We start from the raw sequence: 17,034 nt of genomic DNA, 5'->3' as shown, positions 1-17,034 counted from the left end.
TCCAACTTGTTTTGTTTCTCCTTCAACCTATTTAACATGAAAGTAATACCAAGATTACTAAATTTCAACTTTCCATCTTCCCAATCTGTACTCAAGTATCTATAGGAACCATTTCCATACTTGCCTTCCTCGACTAGTCTGTTGGCTAGTTCCGAAATTAACGGAAATCGGGTAGCATCTCCCCTATAATTTGCCCTATCCGAACTTCCAATTTTAAAATCTAACCTTAGCATACATATAAAAAAAAACAATATAAATACATACACCATCAAATCACTAACATATCACGCAATACAAGTTCCACACAACTCACCCCAAAACTATGACGCCAAAGTAGGGTTTTAGCTCTTTATTTTGAAAAATCTTAACCATAAAAAATGGAGTATTATGAGGATGAAACAAGAGGCCTATATATTCATATTTAACCATGTTGCAGTCCTACAACATAGATAAACCACCTCCAATCACAACACCATGCTAACGACAACACTAGCCAAACTTTAACTTGCTAGAATAACACCAAAACAGTCCCTACATGAAATGCAACATCCTTCAACCATAACGTGCATATTTTCATGTTTCCAACTCATATTTATACACCCAAAAAAATTTTAAACTCTTGACCAAATGTGGGAGAAGGAAATCAAGCCATACCTTAGAAAGCGAGCTACCGAAACTTGCCAAAAGTTGTAGGTTTACATCGAACCTCCTTGCCACTCCAACTATGAAACTTTACGTTAATAAGCACCTTCATTTAGTCGAAGAATACCTTATATAAGTAATTAACAGAGTGAAATTGAAGGGCTCACCTTGCTGCCATGGCCGTTTGTCTCTTGTTCTTGTTCTCTTCAAGTTGCTCTCAATAGTTCTAAGTAACAAGCTGAAAATATGTCTAAGTACAAAGTAGAAAATAAGAACCCTTAGTCATGACTTAGGGTTTTATACCATTCCTTTAAGAGTGACATGTGACATCCCCTAGGGTGACACATGTTCATCCCCTAGGGCACCACCTCACCCCATGTACCTAATCATTAGCTGCCACGTGGCAGCTTGGGGTCCACCCCAAGTAGGTGCATCACCTACTTGTCACCTACTTGTTTCTTTTTGTAAATTTGGAACCTAGTTTTTTCTCTTTTTATAGGTTCGTAGTCTCGTCTCACTTTATGAATCTATATAACCTTTGCTACCTAAGCTCGATGTATAATCAAGTAGCTTAATTTTGTAAAATATCTAAGTTGGTAATTTACGCGCGTAATTCGGGTTGCATGACTTTTTACTTAGACTCCAACTCCTTCCACATCCTTCCAAATCTATTTCCAATCATTTGGGACGGCCTCATCTTCCCTTCCTTAGGATTGTTTAGTCACATTATAGTCAGGTGGTGTCACATGAAAATTTTCAAGAGGCTTAAGAACACGTCCCAAGGTACAAAAGTATGAGGTATAACATCTTTCCCCCTTTAGAACATTCGTCCTCGAATGTCAACTAATCTTATAGGATTTTATGAAGATTTTAGGAGTCCTCTACAATAGTTGCTATCCGCTCTATTTAGGAGTTAAGATTACCCTTGGATATAGGGAACAAGTACGAATATCTTTTCTCTATCTCCTTTTTGACTTCCCAAGTCATCCCCTCTCTGGTCTTTGTCTTGCCACAATACCTTGATGGAATTCACGTCCTTAGTCCTCAACCTTTAAATTTGCCGATCCAAGATGGTGATAGGCTATTCCTCATAGGATAACTCTTACATTTTGTGGACATCATTTAGGGGACATACTCTGGGTGGATCAGCAGTATATTTTTGAAGCATCAGTATCTGATGGACTTGGCATACAATTTGTCAATCAGGTGGTAAGTCCAACTTACGGTTAACTTTTTCCATCTTAGGAGCAACTTGATAAGGTCTAATGTATTTTGACCTAAGTTTCCTTTTCTTGCCGAATCTTACAACTCCCTTCTTGGGTGACCCCTTTAAGAACACCCAATCATCAATTTGAACTCTGAATGTTGACGTCGATTATTAGCATATCTATTTTGCCGGCTCTGGGCTGCTAGTTAATAGCTTACTTAGTCATATCTGGGTCTACTAGCTTAGTCTTTCTAACATCAACCCAGCCAATAGGGGACTTATATGTCCTATCCTACAAGTCTTGTACGGGGCCATTTGGATACTGGAGTGGTAGCTATTATTGTAGGCAACTTGATAAGTTGTAGATAATCATCCCAACTACCTTCAAATTCAATAACACCAGCTCACAACATATCTTCTAGCATTTAAGTAGTACTTTTAGCCTATTCATCAGCTTTGAGGGTGAAAGGCGGTACTAAGACCTACCTGTGTTCCTGATCTCTTCTTAGGATGATATCCAAATGATAGCTGTAAATTAAGCCCCTTTACTTGAGACAGTAGCTGTGGAGACCTCATGTATTACTCTTTAACTTCCTTAGAAGACTTTAACTGGTACTCTACCTTTTGGCTTTCTCTTCTTCTTTATTTTTTCCAGAACTTAGGGTTGGCTACTGAGTAGCGCTGAAGTTCATTCATATATTGACTTTCATAACCACTTTGAGCTCTGTATATCATTAGCTGGCATAATTCATAAGGAATTTGGCGTATAAGTTCGCCATCCTTTAGTAACCAGCTAGTTCTATTCCTCTTAGTTAAATTATTTTGCAATTTTCTTATCACAGCTTGTCCCAGCTTGTAACACTCTAGATATGTTATCTAGTGTCATCCTTTACCTTTATGAGAATATGAGAAGGTTCTCAACTTAACCTAAAAAATATCTTAGCATTGTCTCTTTAGGTCTCATGTGTTACCTTGACTTTTCCTGCCTTATCCTACAATCGATGTCGGGGTAGATCTTTGGTCCAACCGTGGCCATGTCTTACTTTTCTCTTAACATGAATTCCATTTTAGTAGTTTGTCTTAACCCATCTTTGCATCTCTCATCTCCTATCATAGGGGGTTTTCTATTCCTTTGCCTTAGTTATTTACCTATCGCAACATCATTTGCGACCAACTGTATAGCCAATATCTTGGCTTTTGCTCTAGCACAGTATCATTATCCTTCCTACTATCTATTAAGTTATTAGATACCATTCTCTTATCATTATAGGCTTCTACAAAAGGGCACTACCTCTAATACTATTCTGACTTCTTGTCCAATCATTGCTGGCTTTCATATCTTGTTAACTAGTTTTGGCCAAGAATCTTACTGAAGTTTAAGCATCCATCTCAAATATGTTGCCATATTAATTGCCTCCATCTTACCCTTGCAGTTGTCTCACTTGCTTCCCCCCTTTAGAGGGTACTTATACCTTTATCCTCTTATACCTTGCTCTATGTCTCTATGTCTAGTCTCAAATTCATCCAATCTCTTTCCCCAACCTACTTGGTACTATATCATGTCCCTGTCTCTTTGTATATTTTATAACCTGATTATCCATGTACGGAACCTTGGCTAAATCATGAACTATCGAGAACCTTTCTGTACATAATGTGATATCTCATCTACCACTCTGCACTTGAATAATGTGACCCATGAAACAACTCATCCAAGGCCACATTCTACTTATCTTTATCAAAGGTTAATTCACACTTGTAGTCATTCTAATTTTAATTAGGCAACACTTGTATTCCGACGATGATTATTCAAGGTTCTCTTGGAGTAGTAGCTTTACCCCAACCTATATCCTTTGTTCCATGGGGTGAATATAGGTTGCACCATTTATTCCTTAAGTTGGCTGTCTTTGTCTTTTAAGGGTTCCACTATTTTTGGGGCAACATTGTGTGCACACATCATTCCTTTATACCTTATGCCCCTTGCCCTTACTGCATAGCCAACAAAGGATTTTAACTTAGTCAACACATCCCAAGTGCGCCTTACTAGAAGTCTTACCTTATCCCCGTATTGTTGTACCACACTTTTAAACTCATACTTACATATTCCCTTTTTAGTTCATACTCATATTCAATTCATGACATCTATCTGAGGTGCTTCTATTAGAATTTCCTTTCATAAATTCCACCTTCAATTAGTTGGTGAAGGGCTAATAAAATGTTATCCTAAAGCATATTCCATTCACCACCAAAAGGGAACTAGAATCTAATGAGCATCACAGTGCTCCTTAGTGCTTAACTCACATGGTCTCCCTCCAGTCTTATTCTTGAGTTGTGAACAACTTATCTAGTCCTCCAATAATAGTTGAGGGTTCTGTACTTACCAAAAAGAATGAAACTCTATCATCGGGTATCTTGCCCCTCAATATGAGCTTTTCCTAAGGCAAAGTATGGTTGGAGATACCATAGTCTGAACTTTACTGCTTAGATAAGCTTTTTCTACGATAAATTTCCCCCCAAATAAAAAAGGGTTCTTTTTATGGCGACATGGAGAGTACCTCATACAACTTTAGTTTAACATAATTGGGGTACTTGACATCAACTTCCCAGACACGTTAAGAATCTATGTTTCATTCCTTTTTTTTTTGTTCTGGGAAAATTTCGGTAGAGTTTCCTCTATACTCCTTACTATCCCAAAATCTGCACACAGAAAATACCAACAATGCCTCACAGAGCCAATATATATATATATTTATATCATGTTACAGCCACACAGGGCTTTCAATATCATCTCATATCGCAACCACACAGGGCTTACCTTGTGTGTCTAACTCAACCTGCATCTGTTATACTTTTCGGTCTACTTTCCTTTCAGATTTCCACTTAACATTTCAATCGTATGTCCATCGTATGTCAATACCTTACCCAATAGATATCTTTTATGCCTTTTCTTACTTGCGTGCTTTGTAACTTCCAATGTCGTCAATTACTTCCTCTTGTTGATGTCGTCCTTCTTCTAAAGTCCAAGGTTAGTACAAAGAGTTCTCCAATGACTCAGATCTATAGCACGATCTTAGATATGAAAGAAAGATAACATCCTAAATGTCTTGTAGCCTCTTATTTATACATATGGTGCACAACATATCGATAAACAAGACTCTACTAGACACGGTCTATAGACATTCCAAGGATACACTACTCTGATACAACTTCTGTCACAACACAACCCCATAGGCCGTAATTGGGGTCCGATCTGGACCCCCATATACATAACTATCCGATATAAGAACTATACACCAGAACCCTAGTGGTTGATAATATTTTGACATACATGAAGCCTCTTTCATTTGTATCTTACCATGAAAACGCGTGCAAGCCGACAAGGCTGCCATAGCATAGTAACAAATATAACACGCCGTATAGGCACAGATGAAACAAAGTTGTAAACAACGCACATACATATGTTTAGAGACCTCTAAGAATATCAATGGTAATATATGGTGGGACAGGGCCCTCGCCGTACCCATGAATAAAAAAACATATACATCAAGGGTCAGTACCAAAATCTGGGCTTCGGCACAATGGAGTGCTTCCAAATCGCTGCGTGGAAACCCTAAGCTGGCGGATCTCCAAAGTAACTACCTGTACCTGCGGGCATAAAATGCATTCCCCCAAAGAAAGAGGGGTCAGTATGATATATGTACTGAGTATGTAAAGTATAACACATCATAACTGAGACCATAGCTAAACCAGGGATGCAGGGTACAAGTATAACAATTAACAAATTACTGTACCAGCACCTTAGGACATGTAATCATATACATCATCATATACTGTGCCCGGCCTACTAAGGAACTCAGTGTCATAATTATTTCATCATAATACCATATCATCATATCATCATGTCATCATCTCTTTCCATTATGTATATTATTTCATCATGTCATTGTATACTACATCATATCATTGTATACGATATAATATTATCGTATATGTCATTATATTATATCCGGTCTACTATGGGACTCGGGGTCACAAATGTATCCCTATATTTTCATATGCATGCCTACGTAAAGTATCCGACTCTTTAGTGAGGGACTCGGTGAAGGGAGTAGTGTACGTTTATAACGTACCATCATTGTATATATATATACCATACCCAACCCTCTAGGGAGGGACTCGGTGCCATTATCACATGGTAAAATATACCAACGAACATTCAGCCCGATCCATAATTTAAAATAATATCATGGAACGTACGACTCAATCCATATTTTCATCATATTATTATATATATATATCCAGCTTGGGACTCAATGAATAACATCATAACATACGGCTTCATCGTATGCTTTAACTTCATCATATATGGTATTTCATCATTGTATACTTCAGACATATATATATAGCTGGCCCGAGACTTGGTGAAGGAGTAGTAAAGTTGTGCCCGATATAATTTTTGGCCCATCGTGGGTCGCGGAGAAAGAACGGTTACAGCATGCATGAGTGGAGTAGTGAGATACCATATGCAACTAAGTCATCATCTGAGACTCGATAAAATAGTCAAGTGAACCATAATCTGAAGACCCAGGGAGTAATTATCTGAGGTACCCCTTTAGATATCATTAGGTTCACATCAGCTGGGGCCTCAGAGATCACAAACATGCATCAAGATAATGCCACACAATTTATGCATTCAGAAGCATAGTTTATGCAATCATAAACACTACTTACGCGGTCAGAGACTCAACTTATGCAATCAGAGGCACAGTTTATGCAATTGGAGACATTGATCATTTCAGAGCCTTTAGGAAGAGGAGCTTGTATCTCCCTTTACTATTCAACATAAGGTGGCTCAGGAGTAGTGGTCGAACCATTTTAAGACTCTTAATATTCAAAAGTGCCAACAAGTCACGAGTGATACCTAGAGTCTATAAGGGAGTTACCTTCAAATCCCTATCCTACATTACATACAGTCAAGTCTTTCCACAAGTAAGAAGAGACAGGCTTTCATGTGCTGCTTTTCATTTCCTAGAATAGCGCCAAAACAGTCTCTACATGACCTGCAACATCCTTCAGGCATAACGTGCATATTTTCACATTTCCAACTTATATTTATACACCCACAACATGTTTGTACACTTGACCAAATGTGGGAGAAGGGAATCAAGCCATACCTTAGCAAGCGAGCTTCCGAAACTTGCCAAAAGTTGTAGGTTTACATCAAAACTCTTTGCCGCTCAAACTATCAAACTTTACATTGCTAAGCACCTTCATTTATATGAAGAATACCTTATATAAGTAATTGATGGAGTGAAATTGAAGGCCTCACCTTGCTGCCATGGTCGTTTCTCTCTTGTTCTTATTCTCTTCAAGTTGCTCTCAATAGTTCTAAGTAACAAGCTAAAAATATGTCTAAGTACAAAGCTGAAAATTAGAACACTTAGTCATGACTTAGGGTTTTATACCCTTCCTTTAAGAGTGACATATGGCAGACCCTAGGGTGATATGTGTCCCTTCCTTAGCTGCTATGTGGTAGCTTGGGGCCCACCCCAGGTAGGTGGGTCACCTACTTACCCCAAGTAGGTGAGTCACCTACTTGTTGTCATGACCCAACTCCGTAGGCCGTCACTGGTGTCTGATTAGGGCACCCATACGTACCCTTAGCCCCACTGAGTATGTTAGCCGAATAAACATATAAGGAAATAAAAAAAAATCACTAGAGAGCGCACGAAAATATATGTAGCATATGAAGGCCGTTAAGGTCATCACAAAATATAAAGCCTAAAACATATATACAGAACCCACATCACAAGTCTACAGACCTCTACAGAATGCTAGCCTAGTCATCTGACGGAACAGGGCCCCGTCGTACCCCTTAATAAACAAACATTTATATCAAATAACTAGTATCAAAAGTTAGGCTCCAGAACAGTGGAGCACTTCCAACATTGCTGAGTGGAAACCCTAGGATGGCAGATCTCCAAAGTTAACATCTGTACCTGCGGGCATGAAATGCATCCCCTCGAAGAAAAGGGGGTCAGTACGACATATGTAATGAGTATGTAAAGCATGGACTGTAACAAGTAAAGCCATTACCAGAACAGAAGGTGCAAAAGTGAGCTAAATACCCAGAACATCAAAATGTTTTTCATAACCACAAATAATGTATACGGATAAACATATGCCATATCCGGCCCCATTATGGGACGTGATGAACAAAATATGGTCGCCACCCCATCATTGGCGCTATAGCACAACATACATCAAGAGTAGGGAATATCTCCGTAATAGATCATATCAGATCATATCATATCATATGTGTACATGGCACATCATAACTCCACTAATCCCATGTACAGGTCGTACCTGCCCCCTCACGTCGGGGTATGATGAATAATGTAGAGAAGTATGCACAATAACAAAACCTGGCCCAGGTTCGGTGAAGGAAACATTGAGGTATCCACTAGTGGAGTAGTGAGAAACAATATGCAATTTAAATCATATTTGAGACTCGACGGAATAATCAAAATGATCTTTCATTCAAAATTGAGACAAAAGTCATATCAGGTACCTTTTGAAAGTCACTATGGACTATATCAAAATAAAACTTCTGGGAATCATATATATGTATCAAGGCATAACAAAATATCTTTTGGAAGTCGAGAAATTGGCCATCCTAATGGCTTTAAGAATAGGAACTTCTTTAGAATCATATGAAAGTCATATACTTGCTTCAGAAAAACCATGCCAAAAAGGGAGATTAGCTTTGTATACTTATGTCTTATCATGCTAAGAGAAGCAATAATATTTACATACTTATGCCAAATACATGCTAAAAGAAAGTTTAAGCCTTACATACGTATGCCAAAACATGCCAAAAGAAGAAAATGTTAGCTTTACATACCTTTTACGGGTTACTTTTTATCCCATTCATCTCATCGTCCTTTAAATCTAAGTAACATAAAAGCAATACGAGTATTAACAACCCTTGTCTTTCTATCACCTTATGCTACACAGGAGTATTTGTAGAACTCATCTCCTCGCTCGCCTTGTCGACTAGTTCTCTAACTAGTTAAAGAGTTAACAAAAATCGGGCAGCAATTGCTAAAGCCAACCAACAAAAATAACCTTCAGCATATATACATACAATTCACTTCAATCTTATACCACATAAACTCCAAATGACTCGCTCGAAACCATGATACAAAAATAAAGTTTCTAGTTTCCGTTTTGCAAAACCTTTAACCGTATGAAGCGGTAGTGTCGTGTGGCTACAACCAGAATCTCCCCAACCTCTTTTAGGATACATTTAGGCCCTGCAACACACACCACACACCTTCCGCCACACACCACAAGCACAACACCTTGCTTCGACTACAATTTAACTATAGTGACTCCAATTTGGTTTGTTTCGAACGTCGAGCATATTTATAGAATTTTCATATTTCCAGCAACTTACACAATGTGTAATACACTTCATAAAACACCATAAATTCCGAATTGAAAGAAAAACCCTTACCTTAACCTAAACTCATCAAACTCGGCAAAACTATCAAAACGTGAATTCCGGATAGCCTACTGTCTTGTATTGTCACTTAGTTTCGATTGGGTAATTTTAGGAAAACAAGATTTGTGGCCTCAATTAAAGTTATATACATGTGTTTTATGGTCGCATACAATTTTGAATCAAACCTACAACAATTCTATACAAAATGATATGCCAAAAATACCAACAGTAGCCCGTGTAGGATTTCCAAAATAAAATCTGGGCAGCACCTCACCAATACTTTATCATGCTTTTTAGAGAAGATAAAAGAAAAACTGGGTTTTATAGTATAAATAAAAGTTATATACCTATGAAATATCTTTTCAAAACATCTTGAATCACTTGAAACGAAACTTTACACAAGGAGTTATACTATTATTTCTAATAACAATCTCATTCCAAAAACGAGTTTGTTGACAAGAACGAGAACCTCCTCGAAACCACAACTATAAATTTTATGTTCTTAAACACCATTGCTTAACTGAAGAATACCTTAAATAATTAATTCACGGAATGAAATCAGAGGGCTTACCTTGCTTAATCAAATCCGTAGCTCTCTCTCAATGTTCTCCAAGTTTTTCTCCAATTGTTTTTAAGTGTAAAGATGCTGAAAAGTGAGTTGATCCAGCAATACACATGTATATATATGTGTCCTTAAGTGGGGACACTGGCAGCCCCTAGGGCGCCACCTCAATCATGTATCCAATCCAATGCCGCCACATGGCAGCATGAGTTCCACCCAAGCTGCTGCATCACCTACTTGAATCCAAGTAGGTGCATCACCTGCTTGTCCAAGTAGGTGCATCACCTACTTGCTTCGAGTAGGTGCGCTGTTTTTTTATTTCTCTTTCGTGAGCTCGTAATCTCATCTTACTTCAAGAGCCTATGTATTCCTTGCTACTTAAGCTCGACGTATACTCAAGTAGCTTAGTATGTAAAATGTCCCAAGTAATAGCTTTCACAAGTAAGTCAAGTCCTACGACTCACTACTTGACCTCCAACTTCTTCCGATTTCTTATGACCCTATTTCCAATCTTCTCTATTGTGGAGTATCTCCTTCTCCTTTCCATAGGATTATTTGATAGCGTTATAGATTATCCGACTCACATAACGACTTCTACGAAATTTAAGAGCCTTCCCAGAAACTTAAGAAGCTTAAGAAGCATTCCAAGGTACCAAAGTATGGGGTGTAACATCCTTCCCCCCTTTAGAACATTCATCCTTGAATTTGAACCAAATCCTTCCTCCGGATCTTATACCGACTATATGGAGAGTTCCTCTATCCCGTTGCCATAACATATACTTTCATCAAGCAATCAATATCAGAGTTCTAAAGGTTAGGATTACTTGTAGATGTAGGGAATAGGTACGAGTACTTGTGTTTCATTTCCTTATTCGCTTCCCAGGGAGTCACCCATCGTAGTACTACTCTCACCCAAGTATGCTTAACTTCAGAGTTCTGATGGGATCCGGTGCGTTAGTGCTAGTATGATTGCATCCATCCCTTATGGGATCTCGTTTGAAGTTTAAGCGTTCCCATTTACATATGATAGCGTTAGTTGATTTTCTCATACGCTTGTACTTCTCTTGTCTACTTCCCCCCTTTAGGGTGTATATATGTCATTGTCTGTTTGTGTTATACCTTATGCCCTTATTTCTAATTTTCAAATGCGTAAGATTCCTTTCCAATACCTTTGGTATACCGCACCCTATCTATGCATTTCTTTATACCACCCATACCTTTAGTTGCCCATGTACGACATATTAGCATACTCGTGAGGTGCTAATCCAATCTAATTGTTGGTACTCGAGTCACGTATATATAATACATCTTTATGCTTCATGAGCTTTCATGTTTGTCGGGCACCCGATGCTCACTTTCTCAACAGCATATCGAGCTTACCTTAATACTAGGTTTACCTTGACACCATATTGTTGTACTACCCCTGTAAATCTATGACTATACATTCTCCTTTCGCTCCATCCTCGTATTCAGTTACTTATGTCTTTCTTGGGTGCCTCTGTTAAAACTTTCTTATTATTTTTTACTTATTCTCATAATGACCTTTGTTATATTCACATGGTATCATGTTCGCATTTAGTCCCATAGTATAACACTGCTTGACCTTCTTCACGATTCTTACTATAGGTTACTTACCCTTCTTAGTTAGTCTTATCCTTAATATCTCACAAGCTGTCTTATTAACACTTCACTTCCGTCACAATTCTTTTTCCCTTTTACTCTTGTCTTAATCATACTGTTACTTCTTTCAACTATAACTCGTCATCGTTTAACCCTGTGTATTAATTTAGGCGATGCCTTAATATATCGTTTTATCCCAATCCATCAATCTTCTCTAAATCATCTTCTTTGGCTTATAAGTCTTTTCCAATTTCGTTCTACTATACCAGTATCGACCATCTAGTTTTTATTGCCATTACTTTAGCAATTAACTCATTTCTCGAGGTCAGCCATACTCGTTTAGTCAAACCTCATCATTGTTGTGAGCACAACCTTTCAAGACATACTACAACCCTGCATCTCATTCTTTTTTTTTTATTTCTAGAAAAATTTAGGCAGAGTTTCCTTTGTATTTCTCCGTGTCTCAACCCCTGCATGCAGGAAATGCCAACAGTGCCTTATAGGGCATGCATCATATCATACCGCAGCCACGAAGGGCAAATATATATATCATATTATCCCATATCGTAGCCACACAGGGCACCCAATATCAACAGTATGAAAATGGACTTACCTCATCTGTCCGACTCAAACTGCACTTGTTACCCTGCCCTGTCTACTTTTCCTTTCCATTTTTAACTTTACATGTCAATCATACTTCAATACCTCACCTGACATATATCTTCCGTGCGTTTACTTACATGCATACCTTATAACTTCCAATATCGTCGGTCACCTTCTTCTATCAATATTGTCCCTCTGCTAAAACCATATGTTAGTATGAGGAATTTCATTCGCACGATCTTAGCTAAGAAACAAAGGTAACATCCTAAATGTCCTGTAGCCTCCTGTTTATAGATGTGGTGCACAACATACCGATAAACAAGACTCTACTAGACATGGTCTGTAGACACTCCAAGGACGAACTGCTCTGATACCACTTTTGTCACGACCCAACTCCGTAGGCCGTGACTGATGTCCGATTAGGGAACCTATATGTACCCTTAGCCCCACTGAGTATGTTAGCCAAATAAACATATAAGAAAATCAACAAAAAATTGCTAGAGAGCGTACAAAAATAGATGTAGCATACGAAGGCCGTTAAGGCCATCACGGAACATAAAGATGAAAACATATATACAGAACCCATATCACAAGTTTACAGACCTCTACAGAATGCTAGCCTAGTCATCTAACGGGATAGGGCCCCGTCGTACCCCTGAATAAACAAATAATTATATCAAATGACTAGTATCAAAAGTTAGGCTCCGGAATAGTGGAGCACTTCCAACATTGTTGAGTGGAAACCCTAGGTTGGAAGATCTCCAAAGTTAACATCTGTACCTGCGGGCATGAAATGCAGCCCCTTGAAGAAAAGGGGGTCAGTATGACATATGTACTGAGTATGTAAAGCATGGACTGTAATAACTAAAGCCATTACCAGAACAAAAGGTGCAAAAGTGAGCTAAATACCCAGAACATCAAAATGTTTTTCATAACCACAAATAATGTATGCAGATAAACATATTCCATATCCGGCCCTATTATAGGATGTGGTGAACAAAATATGGTCGCCACCCCATCACTGGCGCCACATCATAGCATATATCAAGAGTAGGGAATATCTCCATAACATATCATATCATATCAGATAATATCATATCATATGTGTAAATAGCATATAATAACTCCACAAATCCCATGGACAGGTCGTACCTGCCCCCTTATGTCAGGGCACGACGAACAATGTAGAGAAGTACGCACGATATCAAAACCTAGCCCGGGCTTGGTGAAGGAAATATTGAGGCATCCACGAGTGGAGTAGTGAGAAACTATATGCAATTTAAATCATATTTGAGACTCGACGGAATAATCAAAATGAGCTTTCATTCAAAATCGAGACAAAAGTCATATTAAGTACCTTTTGAAAGACACTATGGACTATATCAAAATAGAACTTCTGGGAATCATATATATGCATCAAGGCATAAAAAAATATCTTTTGGAAGTCGAGAAATTGGTCATCATAGTGGCTTTAAGAATAGGAACTTCTTTGGAATCATATGAAACTCATATACTTGCTTCGTAAAAACCATGCCAAAAAGGGAGATTAGATTTGTATACTTATGTCAAATCATGCTAAGAGAATGAATAAGATTTACATACATATGCCAAAGACATGCTAAAAGAAAGTATAAGCCTTACATACGTATGCCAAAATATGCCGAAAGAAGAAAATGTTAGCTTTACATACCTGTTACGGGTTACCTTTTATCCTGTTCGTCTCATCGTCCTTTAAACCTAAGTAACATAAAAGCAATATGAGTATTAACAACTCTTGTCTTTCCATCACCTTAGGCTACACAGGAGTATTTGTATAACTAATCCCCTCGCTCGCCTTGTCGACTAGTTCCCTAACTAGTTAAAGAGTTAACAAAAATCGGGCAGCATTTCCCCTATAATGTGCCCTATCCGAAATTCCAATTATACTCCTAATAGCTACAGCCAACCAACAACAATAACCTGCAGCATATATATATACAATTCACATCAATCTTATACCACATAAACTCTAAATGACTCGCTCGAAACCACGATACCAAAATAAGGTTTCTAGTTTCCGTTTTGCAATACCTTTAACCGTACGAAGTGGGGGTGTCGTGTGGCTACAACCAGAATATCCCCCACCTCTTTTAGGACACATTTATGCCCTGCAACACACACCACACACCTGCCTCCACACACCACAAGCACAACACCTTGCTTCGACTACAATTTAACTATAGCGACTCCAATTTGGTTTGTTTCGAACGTCGAGCATATTTATGGAATTTTGATATTTCCAGCCACTTACACAACGTGTAATACACTTCATAAAACACCATAAATTCCGAATTGAAAGAAAAACCCTTACCTTAACCTAAACTTGTCAAACTCGGCAAAACTATCAAAACGTAAATTCTGGAGAGCCTACTATCTTGTATTGTCGCTTAGTTTCGATGGGGTAATTTTAGGGAAAGAAGATTTGTGGCCTCAATTAAAGTTATATACATGTGTCTTATGGTCGCATACAATTTTGAATCAACCCTACAGCAATTCTATGCCAAAAGATATGCCTAAAATACCAACAGGAGACTATGTAGGATTTTCGAAACGAAATCTGGGCAGCACCTCACCTATACTTCATCATCCTTTTTCGAGAAGATAAAAGCAAAACTGGATTTTATAGTATAAATAAAAGTTATATCCCTATGAAATATATTTCCAAAACATCTTGAATCACTTGAAACAAAGCTTTACACAAGGAGTTATACTATTATTACTAATAATGGTCTTATTCCAAAAACTGATTGCTTAACCCCAACTATAAGAATGAGAACCTCCTCGAAACCCCAACGATAAATTTTATGTTGTTAAACACCTTTGCTTAACCGAAGAATACCTTAAATAATTAATTTATAGAATGAAATCAGAGGTCTTAACTTGCTTAATCAAATCCGTAGCTCTCTCTCCATGTTCTCCAAGTTTTTCTCCAATTATTTTTAAGTGTAAAGATGCTGAAAAGTGAGTTGATCCAGCAATACACATGTATATATATGTGTCCTTAAGTGGGGACACGTGGTAGCCCCTAGGGCGCCACCTCAATCATGCATCTAATCCAAAGCCACCATGTGGCAGCGTGGGGTCCACCCAAGCTGCTGCATTACCTACTTGACTCTAAGTAGGTTCATCACCTGCTTGTCCAAGTAGGTGCATCACCTACTTGCTTTAAGTAGGTGCGTTGTTTCCTTATTTCTCTTTCGTGAGCTCGTAATCTCGTCTTACTTCAAGATACTATGTATTCCTTGCTACTTAAGCTCGGCGTATACTCAAGTAGCTTAGTATGTAAAATGTCCCAAGTAATAGCTTTCACAAGTAAGTCAAGTCCTATGACTCACTACTTGACCTCCAACTTCTTCTAGTTTCTTATGACCCTATTTCCAATCTTCTCTATTATGGAGTATCTCCTTCTCCTTTCCTTAGGATTATTTGATGGCGTTATAGATTATCCGACTCATATAAACTTAAGAAGCTTAAGAAGCATTCCAAGGTACCAAAGTATGGGGTGTAACACCTGTCACCTACTTGCTTCTTTTCGTAGGTTCAGAACCTAGTTTTTACTCCTTTTCATAGGTTCGTAGTCTCTTGTCACTTTATGAATCTATATAACCTTTGCTACCTAATCTCGACGTACAATCAAGTAGCTTAGTTTTGTAAAATGTCTAAGTTGGTAGCTTACTCGAGTAAGTCGGGTTGCACGAATTTTTACTTAGCCTCCACCTCCTTTCACATCCTTCCAAATCTATTTCCAATCATCTTGGATGGCCTCATCCTCCCTTCCTTAGGATTTTTTAGTCACATTATAGCTAGTAGGGGTCATATGACAATTTTCAAGAAGCTTAAGAACACAAGCCAAGGTACAAAAGTATGGGGTATAACACGTGTGCCTTTCTATGGCCCTCTAGCCCGACCAAGTGTTGAAACTCTTATAGAATGAGTTGATGTTCTGTCCACATCCATTGAATACCTCGTGCTATCCATGTAACATAGAGTGAATACCAAAGAATTAGATTTATAGGTTAATCAAAGCAAAATAAATGATAAGGGGTCAAAAAAATAAATTCTTATAGATGCCCTTTTGCCTCTCAAAGACAGGACACAGATGTCTTTGTACCAATTCGGATTACTCTACTAGACATTTTGTCTCATACCAAATATGGTCAATCTGTCTCGGTACCAACTTGTCATGACCCAATTTATGAGGTCATGATACCACCTACTACTCTCTGACAATAGGTAAACCAAACCCAAAGCCTAAAACCATACACAACGGTCAATAATGTAGAAGATTACAATAAGAGGCATGAAGCTAGCAATAATGAGAAGAAGGAGATATCAATAGACTTCTTTATTGGTGAATTTTGGAGAAATTATTGCATATATTCGATTTTACCTTGCCAAACACTAAAATGTCCCATTTTGGGCACAATATCGATGAGTTAAATTTGGAACTTTTGACGGATTCCATTTCAAAATTCTTGTCATGGACCCACCATCTCACATAAGATCCAATTTTGGCCCAATTTCAAATTATTGCAATTTTGATGTCAAAACATCCATATTGACATCGTGATCAATATTTTGATAGTGTGGTAATGATCGAAGTTTATTTAAATAGGAAAAAGATTCTGTTTAGTAGATTCAAAGCATGTGTATTTGTATTCGAGGTTGTAAGACCCCAAAATTTGGGAAGATAGAATGAAGGAGAAATTTTAAGAAAAGTAACAAATATCAAGTCTATGAGCCATTCTACAATATGTAGGCTTTCCTATGACTTATAGGAATGAGTGGTAGAGGTAGTCCTAGATAAGTCTCTAAAGGAGTTCCTACGACTAAACATGATGACTCGTTGTCCTGTTA

This window comes from Solanum dulcamara, chromosome 5 (assembly GCF_947179165.1).
Source record: "Solanum dulcamara chromosome 5, daSolDulc1.2, whole genome shotgun sequence".
NCBI classification, from domain to species: Eukaryota; Viridiplantae; Streptophyta; class Magnoliopsida; order Solanales; family Solanaceae; genus Solanum; species Solanum dulcamara.
The sequence above is the reverse complement of the archived record's forward strand: the minus strand, read 5'-3'. Positions refer to the sequence as shown.